This window comes from Gopherus flavomarginatus, chromosome 3, assembly GCF_025201925.1.
Source record: "Gopherus flavomarginatus isolate rGopFla2 chromosome 3, rGopFla2.mat.asm, whole genome shotgun sequence".
NCBI lineage: Eukaryota > Metazoa > Chordata > Testudines > Testudinidae > Gopherus > Gopherus flavomarginatus.
This window is the reverse complement of record NC_066619.1, coordinates 124,798,354-124,823,278: the sequence shown is the minus strand read 5'-3', so window position 1 is coordinate 124,823,278 and position 24,925 is coordinate 124,798,354. Positions and strand designations below refer to the sequence as shown.

General features: G+C 49.9%; 1 protein-coding gene and 1 pseudogene across 1 annotated transcript in view; both read right to left on the bottom strand.

The window, feature by feature from the left end:
• LOC127046257 (stimulated by retinoic acid gene 6 protein-like) overlaps positions 1–24,925 on the bottom strand; it is a 104,180-nt gene that overhangs the window by 8,207 nt on the left and 71,048 nt on the right. The gene's annotated exons all lie outside the window — the stretch shown is intronic.
• LOC127046330 (perilipin-3-like) lies at positions 20,308–24,209 on the bottom strand (annotated as a pseudogene).

The window sequence follows — 24,925 nt, the reverse complement described above, 5'->3', positions numbered from 1 at the left end:
TATTTTTTGAGACTTTTTCTTATATAGACACTTATTGCCTCCCACCCCCGGTACCATTTTTTCACAGTTGCTATCTGGTCACCCCAAATTAAATGATCCATGTAACACTGGGCACTCATTAAACTGTTTGCTAGCTATTCTTTGTTTCCTCTGGAAAGCTAGCTTGTTTCCAGGCAGTATGATCTTGAATCAGGCTGTTGTTAAGGTCTTTGCAAGCAGAATCTGTAAGGTTTTTTCTGCTCTACAAACTATGAAGCCAATTCACAGTAGTGAGACAAGACTTTCCCCTCCATCTGACAGATGGTCTAACTGAGAACAGATGGGTTAGTCAGGAACACATCCACTGAGGTCAGTGACAGAAGCAGGTAACAGCAGTGGGAAGCTAGGCTGGCTGTAGCAGTGAGGTGGGTCCCCAGAAAGAAGGGCATCAGGAAGGCATGGAGATTTCTGGGTGGCCTAGGTGTGTTTCACTGGGAGCTAGATCCATTCTTATAATGGAAGTGGGAAGGCTCAGATGCTAAGGAAGAGTAACAGCTGGTATTATGGTGGATAAAATATGATCTCATAAAAGTGACCCCAGCAATGTTAAAGCATATTAAGTTTCCAGACCATGGATTGTGTAACAGTCAGCACTGCTAATCCAGTGCTACAAGAGCCTATGAAGTCACTGTTAATGTTGGGCATTACATTGCCAGTCTGAAAATGAGGTCTAGGGGTGTCTAGTAGAAACAAGTGAAGGCCTTATGGAATGTTCTCATCAGCATTCTAAATAATGTGAACACTGGGGAATGCCTGCCCCCCACAGAAAATGCAGGCTTTCCCCTTCTTTATTTGCTGCTTAGGTTAGAGGTAGATCAGGTGTGTCCTGCTGCAGCGCTAGCACTACATGAATGGTTTCTGTTCAGAGATTATACTGTTCATGTTGTGGGAGGGAGATACTATAATACCTTTGGCTGCTTTTTGCTGGCCCTGGAAGGAAAAGAATTGGTGCGTTTGAACAGGCTTTTGGAAAGCTACCTAAGTTGCACAGTAAGGGGAGGAGGGGAGAAAGGGAAATCAGCTGCAGTTGGTTTGGTCACATTACAGGAAATTGAGGGTATCTGGGCACGAGTCCCCCCACTGTGTAATGTGCTTCCATTTTATAGTAAAACTCCTTAGATTTTATACCTAGCAATTAAAACTTACATCTTCTCATGCAGTGCTTTTAATGTTTGAGGCCTGCTGCTTTTGTTGTGGAACAGTACCATGGAAGATACCAAGTGCACTTGAGAAGCCACTGAGATCTTGTAAACTCTCTGCTAAATTGCTAGTGTTAGATTGTTTCACATGCCAGAGCTCATTCTGTACCTATCCCACTTATCTGAACAATAGTCATGGACTCTCATTAAAAGGTCAACCACTGCACGTATTTACAGGCCACCACCATCCCACACCACCTACTAGGGATTTTTTTAAAAGCTTTCTTGCTTTAGAAAGTTATCAGTAGAACTGGCTGTGATCTAGTGCAGCATAGGACTGGTGATGATAGCTACGTGCTGAGAGGCACCTGGAGGGTCAAATGCTTGGAGTATCAGGAAAAGGTTGGGATGGGTAAGGGGCTGCAGGAAAGAAGCTGCTTTGCAGGGGCCATTAAATGAGGAAATTGGTTCCTACAGAGAGAGAGTTCAACACAGAAGCTTAGAGTCTTGTGACAAGTGTTAGGTCGGAACCCTGTTCAGAGAGGGGAGCAGGTAGAAGAAATGACTCTAGCCAGCTGCTCATCTAACAGACAAGTATCTTGTTTATGTCATCTTAAATTAGAGATCAAAAAGTAAATGTGGCATAAGGCTGGGTGAGATTATTTCAATAGTCTTAACAGAGTGCTAGTACAAAAGTGGGGTTCATTGCTCATGTCACTCTGCTGCTCCGAATTTGGTGTGTGCCTATCACTTCCTGTACAGAGACAGTAAGATCTGCAGGGACCTGGAAGGTTGTGCTTGTGTTTCCAGAGGGTTGTGGCTTCAGGGAACTGATCCACATCAGGCAGAGACAAGATCTCTTCATGCTAAGGGCAGGTGGCAGTGAGATGCTTCAACCATGCATACCCCTGGGGAGCACCATACAGGATGCAGATTAATTTTGGTATGCAATCATTTACCCACTCAGGGCATCAAGTTCAGACAGAAGTGGCTGTTCACCACTGGTCTTCACTCTTTTCTCTGCCTCCCAGATAGGCAGGTAACTCCTCTGGGTAGAAGTGTAGGTAGTAGAAGCCACAGCATGGACAGCCCTGACTAGAGATGGCCTGGCCACCCAGCTTGCTACATTCTGGTGGGAAGGAGAGACAGAGAATGAATCTCAGTGAAATAGCCTGAATGGAATTAGACAATCAACTGTTCCAAACTAACAGTCTCTCACATTTCTGGTCTCCTGAGTAGGAGGAGTCCCAGAAGTGGGGAAATATCTGGTGCTTTAAATTAGTTTAATGAGTACCAGGAGAGGCTAGGTACCAAAAGTTCATTACTTTTCACCCCTACTTTGTATTAGTGTGATGATTTGTTGCCACATCACCTGGTGGATGGCTTGTTAGCCAGTAAATCGGATCATGCTGGGCTCTCAAGATTTGCCGCCCAGTATTAACTCAGTCAGATTCCTTCAGAGGTTGTGGGGGAGAGTTAGACAGGGACAGAAGAGAAGAAAAACTCTGGAGTTACAAGCATTCAGGACTGGAGCGAGCCAGTAGTTTTCCTTCTTAATTTACAGTGCTGTTCCACCCTGCACCCTATGATACTGCCCTCCCCTGGGTGGCATCACCTTCACATTCATTCTGTTCTAGAATCACTGAAGCAAAGGCTGTTGGACTGTAGTTACACCAACTAGTTCTGGAAAACAAGACAATGGTTGTCTTAACAGTTGCCATCGGTTAGTTGGACACCTAGAACAGCCCATGATGCAAGATGTTTTTGTTACTTTCTCAGAACCATGGTGAAGTTGACAGCCACTGAAAGGGCAGAGGGGGATTGTTAAGGTGTAGCAGCCAGCAAATTACCCTATTTTGTAGCATGGTTAGAGTGAAGAGACAATATGCAGTGCCTAGCAGTGTTGCTGCCCACTGACTGAATGCACCCAGCCACTATGGAGAGGGCCCCCATTTTAGAATGCTAGCATGGGAAGGTTCTGTGGCAGTTGGGAGTGACAGTTGGGCAGCTCAGGTCAGCATGGGGGAGAGAGCAACTCTTGCGCGGCCTTTTCCCTTGCTCATCCTGCCCCACAGCACTCAGCGCAATGGCTGACAGAAGGGCTTGGCAGCTCTGGGCTTGGCATCTCCAGGGGACTCAAGACAAGCAGCCTCCCTCAGGTGCAGGCACACTCCCAGTTGCTGTCCATCAGGACATCAGTGGATTTTCCTGCCTCGAGAATATCTGCCACCTCCCAGTCAGTGCTGGAGCTGAACCAGCCATCACTGCTGCCTGGCATGGAAGTGCCAGACCAGAGCCTGCCAGGGGCTGACGGAGGGTGTGGGGATGTGGAAGGGACCTGCCCGTGACCCAGTAGTCCACAGGGATACAGGCTTAGTTAGGCTATTTATTTAGCTTCATACCCTATGCAGAAAAGCACCAAGCTAAGGCTCTGGATGCCTTTGACATAGGTTAAACAGAGTGTGGCTAAAAGTCAGATCTTGCCAGAAAATGAAGGATCCTCCTGGATCCATGGAGACTGACTGGACTCTGGATTTGTTGGCACCATACCAATGGTTGGAGAAGTGCTTTAGGTGGTGCAGCTTGGGAGTTCGAGCACATAAATTGACAAGGATGTGTTATTTTCTGGCAGGATCTGACTTTTACTCACACATGACCTGGTACCTAGCAACTGCAGTGTAACATGCTACATCCTGTAGCTCAGGGCAAACGGGAAAGGGAAGGTCCCACATCCCATGGTGAGAAAAGAGACAGTCCTAAGCATAGGCGTACTTTGACTTCTGTATTTGGGGGAGCAGCTCCAGTCAGACCAATGGGGCCATGCATGGGGGGGCTAATTCCACACCTGCCTGAGGCTTGCACTTTGCCATCCCCAAAAGTATTCCCATGGTCCTAAGGTCCATGAGGGAGAGGGGAAATAGGAGATACTTGGGGACAGGTTGTTCTATGTGGTGAGGTCAGTGAGCATCCTTAACAACTTTCTCTCCTCTTCTAGCTTCCTGGCTTGTGAGCTCAGGCTGTGGAGGTGGGCGTCTGCAGAGACAATACGTTGGCAGAGCTCCAGCTACAGGTATGCCATCTTTCTTTCCTGATTCAGAATATTGTCTACAGTATTTGCTGTTCTTGCGAAGCCAAAGGCTGTCCTTATGACTCACTGTGACTTCAGTGGGGCCAGGATTTAACACTGGGACTCAGGAGTTCTGGGTCCTATGGAAGCTCTGCTATAGGCTTCCCATGTGACCTTGGGCAACTCACTTAATCTCTCTGTGCCTCAGTTCCTCATCAGTGAAATGGGGATTGAAACAGGGTGGCTTGCCCCATGGGCTGTAAAGCCTGGGGCTAAGTCAATCATAATGACAGGATGAGCCCCACCTCAGAGGAATCAGGTGATTCTAGTATAAAAGGAGCAGGAAGGTGCAGTGAAGAGGGGAGTGGAAGCTCAGGAAATTGTGGCACAGAGTGAGACAAGCTCAGTGGACAGTGAGGCCTTGGGGAGAGAACAAAGGTCCCAGGAAGGAAGGCCTGAGAGGAGGAAGAGAGAAACTGGTTTGTGTAGGGACTTTGTTTTGGGGAGACATGGAGTTTTATTTGCACTTTTTTATATTAATAAACCCAGACCCCAAGGAGAGGTATTTTTTGACCCAGAAGAAGCCTGAAGTGACGTTTATTTGAATAGTCCAAGAGGGGAAGCTGAGGCAAGTTGTCTATGGTGTGACCATAAGCCCTGGGGGGGTGCATGGGAGACAGCTGGCCCACCCTCTGCCTGTGTAGATTGTAGGCTCTTCAACAACTGCTGCTTCCTCTCACTATGTGTATGTACAGCATTTACCACATTGGTGCCCATGTTTGATTGGAGACCTCATGTACTACTGTGAGATGAATAAATATCAATTTTTAACTGTAATGTCATGACGGTGTTCTGAAAAGCAACATGTTATGTTAGGACTATAAAGGTAGCTGTGCAAAAGACTTTAACTTTTAGGCATGGAATTAATCATCATCCTTGGTACATGTTTGTATGTCATTAAAGACTTGTTGAAGATCCTGAGTGGTATTGAGGAGCTGGGGCAGGTAGCAGGGTTCGCAGGGGAATAGTGAGAGCCATAATTTTAGATGTTTTATCAGCATGATTGGCTGAGAAGTACAACCACTGAGTGAGAGAGTGCCTCTCAGGGAATGCTTAGGGCTCATGATTCCTGCCCAGAAGAGCTGACCACTTCAGGACAGCAGGACTTGGCTCCTAGAGGGCAGCATAGCTAAAAGATGGCACTTGGACAAAGTAATCAGCCCATTTCAGGTCTCCCAAGCTCCCATAGGAGGCCCCAGAATATGCTTCCTGGAGTCTGTAGCCCCATTCCACACTAGGGTGCTGACCCTGTTGTTCCATGCAATTGAGCATTTTCTGTGGTTCTTTGCCTGTCTGTCTATTTTGGGAAAGGCTGAGATGTTTTCTTTGGTCCAGGACCAGCCAAGTTGCCTACTTAGTTAATTTCTGGCGATCCTCATGGAATCCAATTTTCACTAGCCCCAGCTTGTCTATGAATACTCTTAAATGTGTTCTACAGGTCTCTCTGCTACTCCTTGGCAGGTTAGCTACATTCTAGTACTGCAGCGACAATTTTCCCTTTGGTTAAAATTGAGAGTTACACAAGTGCCTTGTGTCACATGGGCCAGGAAGCACACATGCACCTTTTCTGAGGAGAAACAGCTGCATAGGACGTAAAAGGTCTCATTTGCTTATGCCTGTAGTGTCTTTTCCATTCTCTCACAGGTGAGTGGTGGGAGCAGGAGAGATACTGTCACAAAACTTACTGGAAGTGTTTCACCAGTTCATTGCATGGGATTTTGCAAGCCACAAACTTGGGACTAATTGAATTTCAGTGAAACTCTGGCACCTGAACCAGGGCCACTCAAGTACAAGCTGCTACATCTTGAGCTAAAGGAGGCCATAGCAAATATTCACAAATGGATTATACTAACTGGGGCCTGACTGATTTGGTTTTTTTGAAGCCCAGGAAGTTCTATAAATACTGCAGCCTTACTAGCATTCTAGTAATCTTAAAAAGAACCATTCATGTGGAACCACACTGTCCACAGCAAAGACACTTAATACTTGAGCTAGGGAAATGCTATAAGTAGCTTTGGTCAGAGTGACAATTAGGGGGCATGCGGGGGGAGGGGGGAAAGACGAAGAAGAGAGGGAAGAGTTCCCTCAAATTCCTTTGGGTCACTTCAAGTGTGTTTTCTACACTGTGTTAGAATACTGGGCTAAGTTCTGCTTCTTTGAAATCCATGCAGGCATGTTGAGTGCAGTAGAAACCAAAGGGAGGAGTCAGTTATCTGAGCCTTGTCTTCAAGCTGGCCTGGTTCCCAGGTAGGTGGTGACTATTAAGGGTGAGACTACAGTCACCTTTCAGGGGAGCATTTTGCACCAGTACTTGTAGCAGTGAGGATGCTTTAGCATCATCGTGCCTGAGATGAATTTCCCCCAACCCTACCTGACTAGAAACACTTACCAGTGCCAAACTAGTTTCTCTGATGAAGGCTTTAAGCATCTTTGTTAGATGATAAAGCCACTGACAGAGTTTGAGTGGCAGGACTCAGGGAAGGCAACATGTGACTAGTCAGGCTAAGAAATGGGGAAGGGAAGGTAGAGTGCCTTAGATCACTCAGATTTCTGAGGCATGCCAGAGCATCATTCCCATGGCCAAGGTCTGAGCAATACTCTGGACCTGCATTGTCTTCAGAGTGGTGGAACAGCAGAAAAGCACCCCTGAGAGACCTTTTCCTGGCATTGTTAGCACTCAGAGCCTGTTCCAGGGAGTTGGGAAGGTCCAGACCAGCAAAGGAACCAGAGTCAGGCTGCTCTACTCAGAGACCAGGACTCCAGGACCTGGCTCAGCCAGAGGATCCTTTTGAGATGGGATAGCAAGACAGGGAACCATGTAGAGAAGTCCGCAAATGGTTCAGCTGAACAAAAGAACGAGACCTTTGTTGAAAGCAGCTCGTGTTTATTGTGGAAGAGGCTAGTTGTGTAAACTTACAGAAATGTTTGGTCACAAACAGAGACCTTTTTTATCCACTAGCCCATATGCAGTTCCATAAACAAGGCTTGTTACAGTTACCTTAGAGAAACCCAGCACAGGAATGAGAGGTGGGAGGAACACCCATAACTGAACTAGCAGCATTGGTTAAATGCTGTTTGGAGGAAGGCAAGGTGGAGCCCTCATGCTGAACAAATGATACCTTAGAACCTCTAGGTGGACTGAGTCAGCCCCCTGTAACCAGCATGCGCTCAATACCCCAGGATTCCCATGGTAGTGGGGTTCTCATCTCTGACCCACCCTTCTCCACGCTGGAAGTTAGGCCCTACTGAGTTGGTTCTCCCTTCCTGCAAACCCATCAACAGCTGTCAGAAACCAAGTCACCATGACACACATGCCTTTGAGGGCTTCCAGCTAAGGCCCATTTAATAAGTGGATGTTCTAGACAGTTGGGTACTCATGGGATGTTATCCCATGAGTCACTAACTAGTGGGGAGGTGAGGAAACCAAGAATTAGAATAGCAGACCCAGTGCAACTAGGCTCAAGGTGATGAGATTTGCTTCCATTCCATGAGAGAGTTACTGCAATAACTGAAGAGTGCGACATGCTCTTCACCACAAACATCTGCAGCATGGTGGCAGAGGAGACATGGATATGAAACCTTCAGGCTGTGACCTTCTCCTCTGCTGGTTCCCCCACCGGCTCTGCAGAGTCTCCAGCAGGAACAAAGGGTCCCACGATCCATGTGAGGGGCGCGTTCTGCACCACATATTCCAGCAGCTCATTCAGGGATTCCTGGGCTTTGGTCACCTTCTCCCGGGTCTGGGTCAGGATACCCTCAGAGAGCTCCTGGAAGGACTGGACATTGGAGAAGGAAATCTGGAGCTCTCCCATGTTCTCATAGGCTTGCTGAACCTTCTCCTGGAGAGAGGCAGGGAGACCCTGGATGTTGGGCAGGAGGCTATGGCAGGCAGTCTGCACCTGCAGGATGAGGTTATGGGAGGTGGCTAGTGCCTGGGACCCCATCTCCTGTAGAGAGATAGGAGAGAGTGACCAGGTGTGTGTGAAGCTCACTCCTGTCACACTGCATCTTAGCAAGAGGACAGTGACGCTGACACTCTGCACCCCACATTCACCATAGTAATATGATTGTGGCATTTTGTACAGAGTATGCCTTGTAAGGTATCATTCTGAAAGTCTTCATCTGTTGAACATTAAGATCTCAGATTGTATATGCTATCAGTGTATGTAAAGTTACAAAGTTTTGCTATGTAATTGAAGACACCCACAAGCAGCCTTTGAGGCACAACAATGAAGCAGCTATACAGTGCTGATGGCCCATCCATCAAGACAGTGGCCTATGGAAGAGCTTATCCTTCCTGTGAAGGTTTCAGCCAGCCTATGAATAATGGATGCAAGGGCATGTGACTAGACCACATGACACTGAACTCATTTTGGTATCTATTCCCCCTCTCCCCCCAAACTGGGCTGGGAACAAAGGGTTCCTGCCATGTTGAGAGACATCTCTTGGCCTTGCTCCCCACACAAGGGGACTTTTGGAAATCCTTAAGAGGCAGGCTAGGGGAAGTGCTGGTCCCAGGCTAAAGCGATTTCTAGCCTAGGTATAGAAACTTGGACTGCTCATATCAACCAGGGTGAGAAACTGCTAATTCAAACCATATCAAGTATATTAGCAAATAAATGCTAACTAAGCCTAAGTAAGGTGCTTGCTATCACTTATAATTGCTTAAAGTCTATCTTTCTGTAGTTAAACTGGTTTTATCTTAACAGTGTGTCTTAAAGTGAAGTGTTTGGGAATCCTCTGATCAGAGGCTGTTGCATATCTTCCCCACATCAAAGGAAAAGCAAACTATATTAATGAGCATATGTTGTACAGATCCCTGTGCAGCACAAGACAGCATAATTCTAGGTTTTTGCTCTAGTAGTGGTGCATGGCAGGGGAGCTGGGAAATTGGCTGGGGGGCCTCCTGTTTGTCCATGAGTGGCTTAGGTAAAGCACTCAGGTAACTCAACTGAGTGTGTGGAGCCACCTGCTGTTGTGGTGGGCGATTCACAGCCAGCCTCTAAGGACTGTTATCAGCAGAGCAACATGAGAAAGGCCAGCCCAGATGAGTTGTTAGGGGGCTCAGTGGTTCCAACTGCTCCTAGATTGAACCCCAGGGATACAACCCATCAGATACCTCTGGCTGTGGTGAGCTGTCATCCTCACTGCCTCCCAGCTGGCCCTTGTGCCACTCCAGCCACATCTGCTGCAGCTTCTCCTGCCCATCATGAACCTTCTGACTCATGGCCTGCTTGGCATGTTCCATCTAGGAGGACACAGGCGTTCAGTCACTATGCAGGACAGTGGAGAACAAGAGTGACTCCCAGTATGTCTTGTGTACAGGGGATCAGCAGAAGCTGAGTGAAACGGACAGTCCCACACCTGTGATACCACTAGGCTAGAGACCCTCCACCTGGAAGAGAGCTGTTGACTTCTGCAGCCACCAAAGACCAGTGTCACCTGCATCCATGGGAGTGGGTGTCCTGTATCATGCACCCAGCACTACATGGCACCCAGCTGGGCTTTGAACTGTAGTTATGTGCAGACACTACATGACCCACACACACACACCTGCTCACATGATCATTCAGGGACATGCAGAACTTGGCAAGCACCAGTCTGAGCTTCAGTGATTAGAGCAGCTACAGGGGAAAGCACAATAAGAGTAAAGGCCCTACCAGGTCAATCGTTTGCTGGAGCTGAGAGATGGCCTCCAGGGTGTGCTGCCTGCCTTGTCTCATCTTGCCCAGGGCATGCTGGTAGGCTCGCTGGCGGAGTTTGGTAGAAAGGGAACCCAGACGCACAAAGTAACTCTTCTGCTCTCCAGACCCCTCCATAGGGATTGCCAGCTCAGCTAGAATACAGCAAGAGAGAAGTGGTCAGTTGTGATGAGATGAACTGCAGAGTCAGACCCCAGCATGTGGTATCCTGTTCCAGACTATGGAGGCCTAGCTACAGGCACTGGTGTGTCAAACACACAAGGTGAGGATCACTACAATGAGGGAGCAAGCAGCGATGTGGACATCAGGATTCATTCCAAGCCCTGCCTCCTGGATGAGACTGGGGATTTGCCTTCACCCACCAATACCATATTTTCTGTAAAGAAAGGATCTCTGGTCAACCGATTCCAGCTGCCAACATTAGCTGCAGGATGTCCACTAGCTGCCACTTAATGAGCAGAAAATAAGTTAGAGTCTCAAGTTGCAAGAGACACAGCAGGCCCATGGGATCAGGGTGGGTTGCATTGCCCTTGTTACCCCACAGAGCATGAGGGAACAGTGGAGTAGGATACAGAGGTTACCAAAGCCCCATTTTGCTATTGGGCCCTGGAAAGCCAGCACCAGTATTCTTACCGAGCTCCTCCTCTGTCATGGGGAGGTAGTGGTCAATCAGTTGCTCAGATTTCCCTAGCACTGTGTTCATGCTGCTGGTCACTGCAGATTTGGTCATCTCCATGCTCTCCTGGACAGCTCCTTTGGCCACACCCACCATGCTGGTCACTGCGTCTTTTGTCTCACCAACCATGCTGCAGACTGCATCCCTTGCCTCTGCCACTGCAGCATGCACAAGGTCTTGGGCATCTGAAGCCACCTAGAGGCAGGTGTCAAAGGAGAGGTTGTGGCACTCTTACATTAGAGAGAAGAGATGGGTTTTGGGGGCAGGGGAGGGGGAAGGAGAAGAGAAAAGCATAGCAAGAGAAGCCTGGAAGTGGGGCAGGATCTCTCCCTCCAAGTGGTTAATGCTCATCTGTGGAAGTTTTCTAGCATACTAACCAGCATTCACACACACCCCACACTGAGCTGATTGTGGCCTCCTTGTGGAGGTGTTACAGCTGTGGGAAGCTCCAAACAGAACCTGGACTTCAAGAAAGTGTTGGTTGCTACTTAGGAGCATCAATGGAGTAGACATGGCAGTAATTGTGGTCTGCCCACAAACCATAATGTGTGTTTTGTAACCAAGATGAAGGGTTCTTACCTTCCGCACAGTCTGCTGCAGCACTGGCAGCTTCCCTTCCAGGGTGTCTAGTCCCTTACAGGCATATTCATTTGCTGCTGCAACTAGAAGAGGATCAGAGTTGTTGCCCTCAACTCCTTCCTATGTGCTCAATCACAGAAAGCATTTGGGCAGGGGGACCCCTTACCCCAATGTCCCTTTGTTGGGAATAGCCTCCCCATGTGTCATGTGGGGCTCAGGAAGAGGTTATGCAACTTGGCCAACAAAGTCACATGAGAGTCAGGATTAGCACTCATGTCCTAGCTGCCAGTTCTGGGTTCAGAGCACTAGCCCCAAGATCCCTCAGGAGAACAAGACAGCTCCCTTAAGCAACTAGAACCTTTTGGAGATTAATGTTCTGTTGCACTCTAGCTCTTGTCAGGGATTCCCATGGGCTCCTGCAAGCATCACTCCAGTATTTTGTGGACTGGTTAGTGCCCCATTGGCTTTATGGCCATGGAGAGATCAGGGCTGGATGCTGCTCGCTCTCAGCTGGCTTCTTAGCCCATGGACAGGGAGAAACCATGCCCTGCCCCACAGCAATCCCTGCAGAGCAGCACTAGTCCCCATGGAGTGTTACCTGCCTGCCCAGTGTCTTGTCCTAGGACCTGTGTCCAGCTGCAGGGAGACAGCACACAAGGAGAGAGGTACTGTCTACAAACGCTCATTTGAACTGAGGCAGGATCTGTCAGGTAGACACGCCCCAGGCTGGAGCCTCTTTGTCAAGCCCAGTACCCACCCCAGGCTGTTCATACAGGAGTATTCCTGCCTCCCCTCCCTTACTCACTCTGCGAGTCCAGCTGGTCCAGGATGGGCTGTGCCCCAGTGACGGCAGCAGAGGTGATGGCCCTCACCCCAGTCTCTGCCACCTCAAAGACAGCTTTCACGCCTGGGTGGGTCTCTTTGGTGGCTGCATAGCTGGCAGAGGCCATCTCACAGGCAGATCTGACCAAGGGCAGGCCAGCCACCCTGCCCACTGCAGTCTGAGGGAGGGAAAGGAGTCAGCTAGGGAACATCCACCATCTGGACCAAGTGACTCCTCAATCAGTTACCCTCTTGGGATTGTTAACTCTGCACCCAACTAGCCACAGGGCTCCCCCATCCCAGAGGATTTCTGCCCCCCACCCCCACAGCCTCAGCAATAGCAGCTAGTGACATCCCCAGAATGTTCCTTGCTTTCTTCTGCAAATGTACAGCATAGCAGAGCTCTGCTTCCAGCAGCATAGGGGGCTATATTTATTATACCCTGGCTGGGATCCCACAGCTAAGCACTAACCCCATCGTTGCTGCTGCCACCAGGATTAATACAGCTAGTCCTGGGCTTCTTTTCACAAGAATTAGTTGACGGAAAGACTCCTGCCTGAATCCCACTGTGCTCTAGGGTTATCAGCTACAACCAGTGCAGCAGTGACTAGGGCTGGGCTGCTCTAGAACTGTTCTAGTTAGCACTTGCCAGAGCCACTTGGCTTTTCTTCTAAACAAATAAACTTCTCTACAAACCAGAGAGCACCAAACAGTTAAAAATCAGAAACACCAAGATGTCAATTTTCCAAATCTTATTTCAAAACCTTTTCAGTTATAGCAACTGCAAGAGTGACAAGAACATTGATTTCACTTAGCTGCTCTGTGGAGTGGGAGCCTCGAAAACCTGAGACCCCCTGCTCCAGACAGGCTGCCCAGGACTCTGTGGGGCTCCCCTTCAGAGACTGGATTTTATCAAGAATTGTTGACTCTGCAGTAGATTTGCTACAACATTTCACTCCACCAAAATCAGCATTTTCTGCCACAATGAAGTTCTGTCAGAAGGCCAGGGGGATGCCAGCTCCACAGCATGGACCTACCTGATGCTCCTGTCCCTGGGGCTCAGGGCAGGCAGCCTGGATTTCACTCCTGTTACCAGACATGCAGAAGGGAGGTGTCACTGCAAGAACCAGGAGGGACCATTAAGGGATCAGAAGACCTCAGGTTGCAGCCTCATACTCATTTCTAACAGCTGCTGCAGTCCCTTGGCCAGTCAGTGCCTACCACAGTAGGGCACCCATGTGCTTCCCCAAGGAGGGAAGCCACACTGCAAGACCAGGTAATGCAGGAGAGCCATTGCCCTTTGCAACTCTCTCTTCTGACTTGTCCTAGCTACACTGATGGCTGGGATCAAGGAAACCTGTCCCAGGCCCTGGAGACCTCAGTGAGTAGGACACAGGGTCAGGCAGAGGAAATTCCTCCTGCCAGCAAGAGTCAGAGCCATGACAGAGAGCTGCAGCCAGGCTGCAGGATGAGGGCAGTAACTGCACTAAGGGAGGAATCAGCTTCTCCCTCTGCCTCACACACTCAACATGCCAGGAACCAAGCCCCAGCAGAGCAGTAGGAAGGGGCTGGCAGTGCTCCTGCAGCAACACAGGCTAGGCTGAGAGGGGAGGGAAGAACAGAGCAGCCTTGGGTGTTTCTAGTGTCTGGCCCCCTCTCCTTTCCCACAAGCAGACCAACCACTTCTGGGCACCACCTCCCTGGACATGAGGGTGGGAGAGAATATGTCTACCACACCCTGACCATAGACACGCCCCAGGCTGGAGCCTCTTTGCCAAGCCCAGTGCCCCTGATGGATGGAGAGAACTGAAAGAAGTTCAAACTCTTCAGCTCTCCCAACTGAAAGCCAAACACGGCAGGGAAAGCACAGCTTTAAGATCCATTTCAACAACAGACAAGCTCAAACAAAACAATCCCCCCAGAACTCAACACTTCGGACCCTGGAACCCCAAAGCCACAGTATAACTCCAGCTCTCAGCCCACCTCTCACCAAGCCTGCACTCTGAAGCTCCCTCAACAGTACACAAACCACCCCCTGCACAGCTTTTATAGCCCAGTGATAATGTCGGCATTGGGCAGGGGCCACTTGACAGACAGCTCAGCAAAGCAATCAGGAAGGTGCACTCTCTACCCTGACCGCTGAGGTCTGGAATTGGGGTGGAGCCTGGAAAATAGCAGCGTTAGGAGGGTTGTTTGCCTATATAGAGTCCCAGCTGTTCCAGATAGGAGCGTTGACCACTGTGATGCTATAGGAGACCGTGGAAGCTGTTTCCAGGGCTCTAAGTACTCCTTGGTTCATGTAGAAGGTGGTGGGATGCCTGTGGAGTGCTGAGGGGACATTTCCTAGGGTAGGCCACATCCAGCACCTGACTGCCCATGGGCAGGCCCTGCTGTTGTGCAGCTCTGCTGACCTCAGGAAAGGAGCTGAGGGTGGGCTTCAGGGCAACTCCACTCACAGCAGCACAGAGCTAGTATAGGATCGGGACTGCAGGGTTTTCCCCTGGGACGGTATGTGTATATCACAAGGGACCTCCTCACACATTGCATGTGGATACTTCTCAGGCAACCCTCCAGCTCCTGGTGCCCGCCAAGCAGCGTAATATGCCTGTGCACTCAGCCGAGAGAGGACCCAGGCTGCTCCTGGAGCAGGATGGGGGCTAAAATCTTTCTTTAGCATCCCCCCAGCATAGACTAGGTGATATGCCTGCATCAGGCCCACCACGCTGCCAATGAATATAGCCCTCATTTTGGAAGTGCCCATCAGCCGGGGAATTCCACACTGGCTCATTGGTGTGTTTCAATCTAGGCGTTCAGGTCAGTGGGCAGCAGGGTGGTTGCTGCAGCTGTTTGCTTCCCCATCCACTTTTGCAGAGGCTGGGTGCGTTCCCTGTCCCAGGGCTGGCTCATGCTGGGTGGTATTTCTCCTGGCAGACGACCTCTTTGTGTAGCGTTCAGCAGATGGGGCTCCATTCCGGGGGGAGGCCTTTGGCCCTTACCCCAGTACTATTCATACGTAATGAATCAGACTAAAAACTCCATCCAGTATCATTACCTGAGTCTTGCTCTCTCCTGGGAGCCCAGATAAATGTTTGACAATCTCTCTGCCATGGTTTGGTGTCTGGCCCGTGTACGAGTCGATGCCGTCAGAAGCACTGTCCCAGCAACAGGCATTTCCTCAGCAGACTCTCCTGGGTGCCTTTTACCTTTGCTGTTGATAGCATTTCCCATCTCCACTAACTGCACTCAGTCTAATATAGGTGTCAGTTCAATACGTGGAACCCACAGGCTCAGGGGGTACCAGAGGAGCCTTTGGGGAGATGCTGGGAATGACAGCCACAGGGCAGGACTAAGCGTGGAGACAAACTCAGGGAAAAGCTAGGGGGTGGGGTGGGTCAGTCATAGCCGCTATGCTCGGCTCTGCCCTCTCCCCATTATCGTTCGTGGCCTAGTTACTCCAGTGCCACAGCCCTTCCCAGCTGGAGTGACAGCAGATCACACCATGGAAAACTTCTTTCCATAACCTCTCCATTTCCCTTCACACATGCAGTAATGTCAAAGCAGGGAGTGCAAGTGGCTGGAGCAGCTGGGGAGAGTGACAGAGGCCTGGAGCGGAGGCTGGTGCTCACGTCACTCCTTTAAAGCAAGCCTAAGTTTTCATATCCATGGTTCTGTCCCACAGAGGGTTGTGAGTGGGCCTCCATCCAAAAACACGATCCTCAGCTCAATGGCTGCAAGTGCCAGAGTGGGGCAGTGTTAGGTCCTGATCCTACAGTGAGCCCTACACAAACCAGCCCCTGCATTTACTCAGACCCCCATTAACTTCACAGGCAGTTGGGAAGAGTAGTTGAGTTCCCAAGGGCTCTGCACAGGTGCAAGGATCCCCAGCACACAGAGACCATTGCATACTCAGGGCATGGAAACCAACTTTCCATCCATAGCCCCCCCACATGTACATGCCCATAGCAGAAGAGGCCCAAATGTGTTCAGAGCACATAGATTCATAGACTCTAGGACTGGAAGGGACCTCGAGAGGTCATCGAGTCCAGTCCGCTGCCCTCATGGCAGGACCAAATACTGTCTAGACCATCCCTGATAGACATTTATCTAACCTACTCTTAAATACCTCCAGACATGGAGATTCCACAACCTCCCTAGGCAATCTATTCCAGTATTTAACTACTCTGACAGTTAGGAACTTTTTCCTAATGTCCAACCTAAATCTCCCTTTCTGCAGTTTAAGCCCATTGCTTCTTGTTCTATCATTAGAGGCTAAGGTGAAGAAGTTTTCTCCCTCCTCCTGATGACACCCTTTTAGATACCTGAAAACTGCTATCATGTCCCCTCTCAGTCTTCTCTTTTCCAAACTAAATAAACCCAATTCTTTCAGCCTTCCTTCATAGGTCATGTTCTCAAGACCTTTAATCATTCTTGTTGCTTTTCTCTGGACCCTCCCCAATATTCTCCACAACTTTCTTGAAATGCGGTGCCCAGAACTGGACACAATACTCCAGTTGAGGCCTAACCAGCGCAGAGTATAGCGAAAGAATGACTTCTCGTGTCTTGTTTACAACACACCTGTTAATGCATCCCAGAATCACGTTTGCTTTTTTTGCAACAGTATCACACTGTTGACTCATATTTAGCTTGTAGTCCACTATGACCCCTAGATCTCTTTCTGCCATACTCCTTCCTAGACAGTCTCTTCGCATTCTGTATGTGTGAAACTGATTGTTCCTTCCTAAGTGGAGCACTTTGCATTTGTCTTTATTGAACTTCATCCTGTTTACCTCAGACCATTTTTCCAATTTGTCCAGATCATTTTGAAATTTGACCCTGTCCTCCAAAGCAGTTGCAATCCCTCCCAGTTTGGTATCGTCTGCAAACTTAATAAGCGTACTTTCTATGCCAACATCTAAGTCGTTGATGAAGATATTGAACAGAGCCGGTCCCAAAACAGACCCTTGCGGAACCCCACTTGTTATACCTATGTATAGGTATGCAAGTCTTCCTGTGCAGTATCTGCAGCTACAATTGTTAATTATCCAGGGGGTACCACCCAGGAGAGAGAGCCAACTGCAGGCAGGAAGCATCTCTTTCCTCTTCCCATTCCTCCTTCTAATATTCAGACCATTGGGATGGAGCTGGTGTGATCTCTCTGCTCATACCTTGGATCCTCTAATAGGCCATTGAATTAAACACTTGAGCCAGTTGGTGTATCATGCTGGGGCCTGTTGAACTAACTCATTGTTCCATGTGCCATAAACACTGCATCCAGGGGTTGGTCAGTTCGCTTTCTGTAACTTAAGACTGGTCCAGGAACAGTTTCTATGGGGTATCTTAGGTCTGACCCTGGCTTGGGGATATGTTAGAACCACTCCTTCTCTATGTAAAGATTAGCTGTAGGGGCTGTGCTGGGGAAATGCAGGCTACAATGTTCATCATGGTGTAAAGAAAATCCAGCTGCTGTTTCTATCCAAGTTTGAAGCTAATATCTGCTGATGTGAAATTCACTCATTCACCTCACACATTTTATTAGACTTGGACTAAATAGCAAAGGGCTTGAACACAGACGTCAGATTAGCTGACCAGGACTACTAAAAACCTGTAGTTAGTTATGCTTCCATATGCCTAAAAGGAGCTGGCTAGGACCTTTACTCACACAAGCAGGGCTCCACTTAGCTAGTGCTTTTACTCTCACTCTTCCCCATGAGTGTGTTGGAGGGACCTCTGTTAATCCAGAGCACAGTAGGGTTTGTAACACACCTCCAGTTACACAGGCAGAGTAGCCTCAGTGATAGCTCCCTGTCAGTTAGGGAGCTTGACATCCCCAGTCCATTGGCGTACAAGAGAGGCCTTGTCCAATGAGGTCAGGAGTAACCAGCCATGTGAGCTGCATACATCACCAGTTTGGTTACTATTCGCCATCTTTGAGAGCAGTGGCATCTTTAAGCTATTCCTGGTCATGGTGCTGCTGCAGCGCTGAAGCCAGGCGACATGTCCTTGCCTGAAGCTTTTTAATAGCTCAAGCCCTAGTTAGGATAAGCAACAGTGATGGAGCTGCCTACCTAATACTAAACAAGTGACTTCAAGTGTAGACACAAGCTCTCAGGAAATTGCATTAAAAGCCCAGTGCTGGTCCTATTATGCATCTCCCACAACCATGAGCCATGTACCTGTACTGCTATTGGCCTGGCTAGGTTTGCACTAGGAAATGTTAGACAGGTTCTTGGCTAATGGCAGGGAGGAAGGATGCAGGCTGGCTGACGTCCATGCTTCAGCAAGACTATCTGCTGCTCTATTTCTTGCAGCTAGTCTCCGTGTGTGTGTTTTGTTAAATGCCAGTTGCCTGGAGTGGTCAAATCACCAACTCTTTGCCTAGACACTTTGAACCTGTTCAGCTGTCATGAGATGGTCCTGGCCATTCTGATGCTTCTGATCTAGGCTGAAGTAGCTGCTCTACTTAGTCTCATTGCACTGGACTAGAAGCAACAGGGCCAGCTTTAGGAAGTGCGGCGCCCAATTCGAACATTTTCAGCGGGGCCCCGGCAGGGATAACTTAAAAAAAAAAAAAAGACTAAAAAAAAAAAACAAAAAACAAAACCCCCATGTTAAAAAAAGCCTTTCATTTCTCAGCAACCAGTTCCCTATAAAAAGTTCTGATTTAAGGGATGTACCACAGTATGTAATTTTTCTATCAAGAGGGTTACCATACGTCCATATTTTCCTGCCAGATGGCAATTTAAGAACCAAAAAGCCTGACATGTCTGGGAAAATACAGATTATGTTAGCGCTACCTAAAATTTATTTGAAAAAGATAGGCCTGAACTAGAAATGTGCTCTCTTTCATATGTGTGGGTTCCCACCACTCCCTGGGCGTGTGCTAGGGTGACCGAATGTCCTTATTTTACAGGGATAGTCCCATTTTTGGACTCTTTTTCTTATATAAGATCCTATTACCTCCCACCCCATCCCAATTTTTCACACTTGCTGTTGGGTCACCCTAGGGTGTGCGCATGTGTGGGTCCCAGCTGCTCCCTTCCCTCCCTCATTGAAGGAGGTGTGCAGGGTTACTGCCCTGGGAACTGCAGAGCACCAGTGGACATGGGGCTAGCTGCAGGCAGGGCAAGGGCTGACTGGAGGTAGGGTCTGGCTGCAGGCAGGGCAAGGGGTTGAGGGACTGGTTGGTTTCAGGCAGGAGAGTATGGCAGGGTTTGGCTGGAGACACGGGCTGGTGCAGGGCTGGCTGGAGGTAGGGGTGAAGGCACAGGGGGGTACAGCCCACCCTGTATAGTGAGTGCCCCCTCCTCCCTCTCCAACCAGGGTAGCAGCAGCAGCTTCCTGGGGCTCTGGTGGCAATTTAAAGGGCCTAGGGCTCCCATGCTTCTACTGCCCTGGCCCTTCAAATAGCCACCAGAGCCCCACCACTTCCCTAGGCCCTTTAAATTGGCCCCTGGTGAAGCCAGGCCACACCAGTACAGCACATCGGCTCTTGCCCGTACTAGGGCTTGCGTGTGGGGCCCTCTCAGGGGCAGCGCCTGATTCAGGGGAATTGGTTGAATTGGCCTAAAGCTGGCCCTGAGAGGCAAGGCCTGGCAGTCTCACATCACTGTATGTTACCCTTTTAACTGTGCTCATTACCAATAGTAGGTTCTCAGTTCTCCACCCCCATTTCCTCTCCAAGCCATAGTGCCCTAACACCCTGGGTCTTTCCCTCTTAGTTGATCTCAGAGGCTGTAGTGTTGCCTTGCTACCCACTGAAAGCCAGATGAGTGTTTCCTATGGGCTGTTGCCTCCTATTTGAGAAAAGTCTCAAAGGAAACATGTCAAATGGAGGCACCTGAAGAGATGCCTTCACCCAGGAGATGAGCTCAGCCACTCTGGAGCTCTGCCAGAGAAAAGGAGGGTGGATGGGTGTTAAAGAGGCAGATATACAAACAGGGTCACGTGTACTGTACATAGAGCACGAGCTGGGGAGGGATCACATTAAGCAGACAGCAAATTTGAATGCAGTTGAGGTTTATTGTGAAGTTAAAACCTAGTTTTATACAATACAAAGAGCTAGGAAAAAAACAAGCTCAGCAGCATTTCATATGAACAGAGGAAGACAGCTGTATGTTGGTCACAAGCCATGTCCTCAGAGAAGCAGACTAGCCCTGTAAGGAGTGAAGTCCTGTATGATTAGCGATGCCACCCTGTAACTGGTAACAAACAGTTCTGGGGAAATGACCTGCAGAATTAAAGAACCTGAATAAGGAAGAGCTGAAATCAGTCCACCATCTGCCAAAGCAGAACCATGGCCTCAGCAAGGAGACCCCACACTAACTATGCAGGCAATTCAGTTGGATTCCTTCCAGCAGCAGGGGGAATGGAACCCTTCAGGCCTCCGCCTTCTTTCTTTCCTCCACCAGCTCATCAGGATATGGTGTGGAGTCTCCAGTGGGAATGAAGCGTCCCACGATCCAGTCCAGGGGAACATTCTGCATCACATATTCCAGCAGCTCATCCAGGGACTCCCGGGCCTTGGCCACCTTCTCCCGACTGTGAACAAGGGCACTGCTGGATAGATCCTGGAAACAGCTGGCACTGGAGAAGGAAGCCTGGAGCTCTTCTATACTGCTGGAGACCTGCTGGGCCTTGTCCTGGATAGTGTGGGGAAGGCCTTGGATGCTGCCCAGGAGTGTAAGGCAGGTGGTTTTCAGTTGCTGGGTGAGGCTCTGGGACATGGCTAGAGCCTGAGCTTCAACCTGCTGGAGGAAGAAAGCAAGACAGACTGGAGTATCTGCAAGTCACCCTTACAGATGGGGGAGTTTGCTAGAGCAAGTCTGTCAGGGCAAGAAGGAGAAGAAGGAAAATACCTCTGCTGAGTCTGGGCCCTCCTGCCCTTCAAACTTCCCCCTGCAGCACTGGAGCCACATCTGGTGCAGACGGTCCTGGCCATTGTGAAGCTTCTGATCTACAGCCTGCTTGGCATTATTGATCTGCAGGAGGAGAGTGCAGTTAGCTGGAAACTGCAGGAAGCGGCTGGCCAGGAAACCTCCCCCACAGTTAGCTGTGGGTAGCAGGCAGGCAGCACTACTGCAGTGACACTGCGGGGCCTAGGAACAAACAGTGCCAATGGCACTGAGCACAGGAGGCTGCAGAGACCGTGGCCTATAGCATCTACAGGGAAGAGGAGAGGGTCATGTTCCTACCAGGTCAATGGTTTGCTGGAGCTGGGAGAGGGCCTCCAGGGTGCGCTGCCTGGCTTGTCTATCTTGCCCAGGGCATGCTGGTAGGCTCGCTGGCGCAGCGTGCTCGAAAGGGAACCGAGATGCACGTAATAACTCTGCTGCTCTGCAGGAGCCTCTCCTGGTCTTTCCACTGGAGTTGTTGGAAGCTCAGCTGCAAGGGAGAAGAGGAGTTAGCTGGTAGCAGTAGTGCAAGTAAGCCAGTATGGTCAGGTGCGCTGTAACATTAAGATATTTATTGCTGGTATGCTGTACCAGCAAGACATTTGGTATCTGCTCAACACTGCAGGGCTCTCGCGGGAACCACAGTGGTGAAAGGAGCAGAACAGCAGCAGCTCCTTCAGTGTGGCTGTACCACCTACAGCTGCCCCACCATCCCTTCTATGCAGCTGCATCTCCTGTCTAGGAGTGGGGTTGTGTATGTGGGGTCACATGTCTCCACCTTTGGGTCCCTCCCATGAATCACTGTACTAGTAAGAGTTAAAATCCACTTGTGCACTGGTTGGCAGGGCCAGGATACAAAGCAGCTGCATTCAGACCTCCCAAAGCTTGTGGCCTACAGAATCTCTCTCAGAGCAGGTTTGGATGTCCTGCAGCACTGACCAGCCAGGGAGCTGGTAGCTGCACAGGGAGCAGTGTCAAAGCCATTAGACCAGCCTCCTTCTATCAGCTAGAAGAGGGCCCAACATGAAGGAACAAGGGGAGGCCTAGAAGCCAAGCTATGCTACAAGGGAACCTCAAGGAGAGGTGGCTTCTTTGGCAACTCAGCTGTGAATGCTGGGAGTCCAAGCCATGCCCCAAGACATCAGGGTCACATTGGTTTGTATTCAGGAAAGGGGTTCTTACCAAGCTCCTCCTCTGTCATGGGGAGGTAGTGGTCCCCAACTGCTCAGATTTTGCCAATGCCATTTGAAAGCCACTTGCAGCCATCTGCCCCATGCTGGAACCCATCACTGTGCTCATGCTGCTGGTCACTGCAGATTTGGTCACCTCCACGCTCTCCTGGACAGCCCCCTTGGCCACACCCACCATGCTGGTCACTGCATCCTTTGCCTCAGTGGCCATGCTGCAGACTGCATCCTTGGCACCCACCATTGTGGCACGCACTAGGTCTTGGGCATCCAAAGCCACCTAGGGAAAAAGGGGTCAGAAGAGAAGCCACTGAACACCTAGCAGAAGTGAAGGGCCCAGAGCCTCAGCCTGCATCAGGACCAGCCTGGACACTAGTGTGGTTACCTTCTCAATCGGCTGCTGCAGGATGGGCAGCTGCTCCTCCAGTCTGTCCAGAACCCTACAGGCATATTCATTGGCTGCTGCAACTGTAACACAACCACAGAACTAGTTCCCTTAATTCATTCATGTGCACTGATCTTGTGGGGCTGCTAATCTGTGTACATGGAGGGACTGGTGTTCCTAAGCAAGTGTCCCCAGGTTACTGATGGGGAAGCCAAGGAAGAGGGGTTGGGTAAGTTGCCCAAGGCTATGGAGCCAGTCTGTCAGAGCCAGGTTTAGCATTCAGGAGATCCCAGCTGCCACTCCCAGCTTCTCCTAGAGGGTTTCAGGAGTCTCCAGTGCCTGCAATGGGCTCAGATCCCTTTAGCACTGAAGCTGCAGCCAGTGCCCTCTAGCAAGTATTGCTCAATGGCATTAGGTGCCATACTCAGTGCATGTGGCTGTGTGCCACTGGGCCAGCCACACACACCAGGGATTGTTCCTGGGCACTGCCTCCCTCTAGGCTGGCCCAGCTCAGCACTGGTACCTAAGCAAGAGTCACCAACAGAAGCTGCTGCAGCCATCCGAGCCGCTCCAGACAAGGCCAGTGCCTTGGCGAGATCACTCTAGGAGCTAGCAGAGGTCAGTGGCACAGGAGACGGGAGTCTGCAGATTCAGTTTGCCACCAGTTGGAGGTAGAGTTGAGTAGCGTGCCTAGATTCCTGTAGGCTGAACCTGCAGCCAGACTGACCTCCCCTGCCATGCACACAGGAGTGTTCCTGCCTCCTTTCCCTCACTCACGTTGCGGCTCCAGATGGTCCAGGACGGGCTATGCCCCAATGATAGCGGCAGAGGTGATGGCTCTCACCCCAGTCTCTGCCACCGCACAGACAGCTTTGACGGCTGGGTGGGTCTCTTTGGTGGCTGCAGAGCTGGCAGAGGCCATCTCACAGGCAGAGCTGACCAAGGGCAGGCCAGCCACCCTGCCTACTGCAGTCTGAGGGAGGGAAAAGGGGAGTCAGCTGGGGAAGAGCTCCTGGCTTGTCAAGGTGTCCCCCCTCCTCGGTCTCTTTCCTTCTGCAACCACTGATTCTGTAGGAGACTGTCCTCAGAGCTAGGCAGCCTCCTGGCCCTGTCCGTGGCCTGCCTAAGACATTAGTCACCCACCCAGAAGCCTGGTTCCATTAGAATAGCTGCCTATATTCAGCAAGATCTCAGGAATGCTGTTTGCATCCTGGCATGCCCACCAACCAAATAGAATTGTGTCACAATCTCATTCTGTCAGCGAGAGTGGGAACAGAGTGACTTTTTGTCTTTCTAAGGGCACTCTCTCCCGATCAGGAGCCATGTCTCTGTCCAGTACCCTGTACAATGCCCCCCTCCTTTTTGGAGCCCTTGGGCACTACTAGAAAAAAGGGATTTGCCAGTGTTAGTGCAGACAGCATTCACAGGGTCACCAGTGCCAGTGCTCATCCTGGCTTCAGGAGGCACTTCTTGGCAGTGACTCCAGCATTCTGAGAGCTGGAACTTCAAGCATCAGCAATAGGCACATTCAAGCCAGAACGGTGACTCCAGCTGCCAAGCACACCTGCCTCCCCAGGAGGGACTCACCTGTTGCTCCTGTGCCTGGATCTCTACTTGTGTTTCATTTTCGTTAGCAGACATGGTGGAGTGAGATGTCCCTGCAAGGCCCAAAAAGGAATATTGAGGGGCTATAACAGGAAACACTCAAATCAATATTGTAAAAGGACACCAGAAGAGCTGCTCCAGTTCTGTTTTCTCTAAAAGCCAGACCAGGTTGTGCCCCTGTGGTAACACCCTCTCTACAGACAGAGCAGGCCCTTGTGTTAAACCTTTGATCCAAGGCAGGCCCAGAGACAGACAGTTCCTCAAGCCCAGGGATGCACTTGTAACCCACACCTTCTGGGTGTGGTGTTCTGTCCCATCTAGTGGCACCAAGACCAGTTAGAGAGATTAATGAATCTGCTCTACAGCTGTAGCTAGCAGGCCTTGGCTTTTAGCTCATACAGTAGAGACTCATGCATTTAGCTCCAGAGGTCCCAGGTTCAATCTTGCCCACCAACAACCAGGGTCTGTCAGTGTTACACATTCCCAAAGCTTCTATTCAGACGTAGAGACCAAAAAAGGCCACCCAAGGGAAACACCGGGACTGCCACACAGTTTATCACAGGCACCCTCCTAGTTCAGTCTTTTCCCAGATAGTGCCAGAGGTTAATTCCATTTGTACCAGAGTACAATTACTGACAGAAGTTATCCTGCTGAAGGTAGCAGTCTTTGACTACACACAGAGAACACTGAATTGGGACAATCTCACTGGTGAGTGTTGGGACCTCTAGAACAGCTAGAGTAAGTAGTGTTTCAGTCTCCCTGGATATTTAATT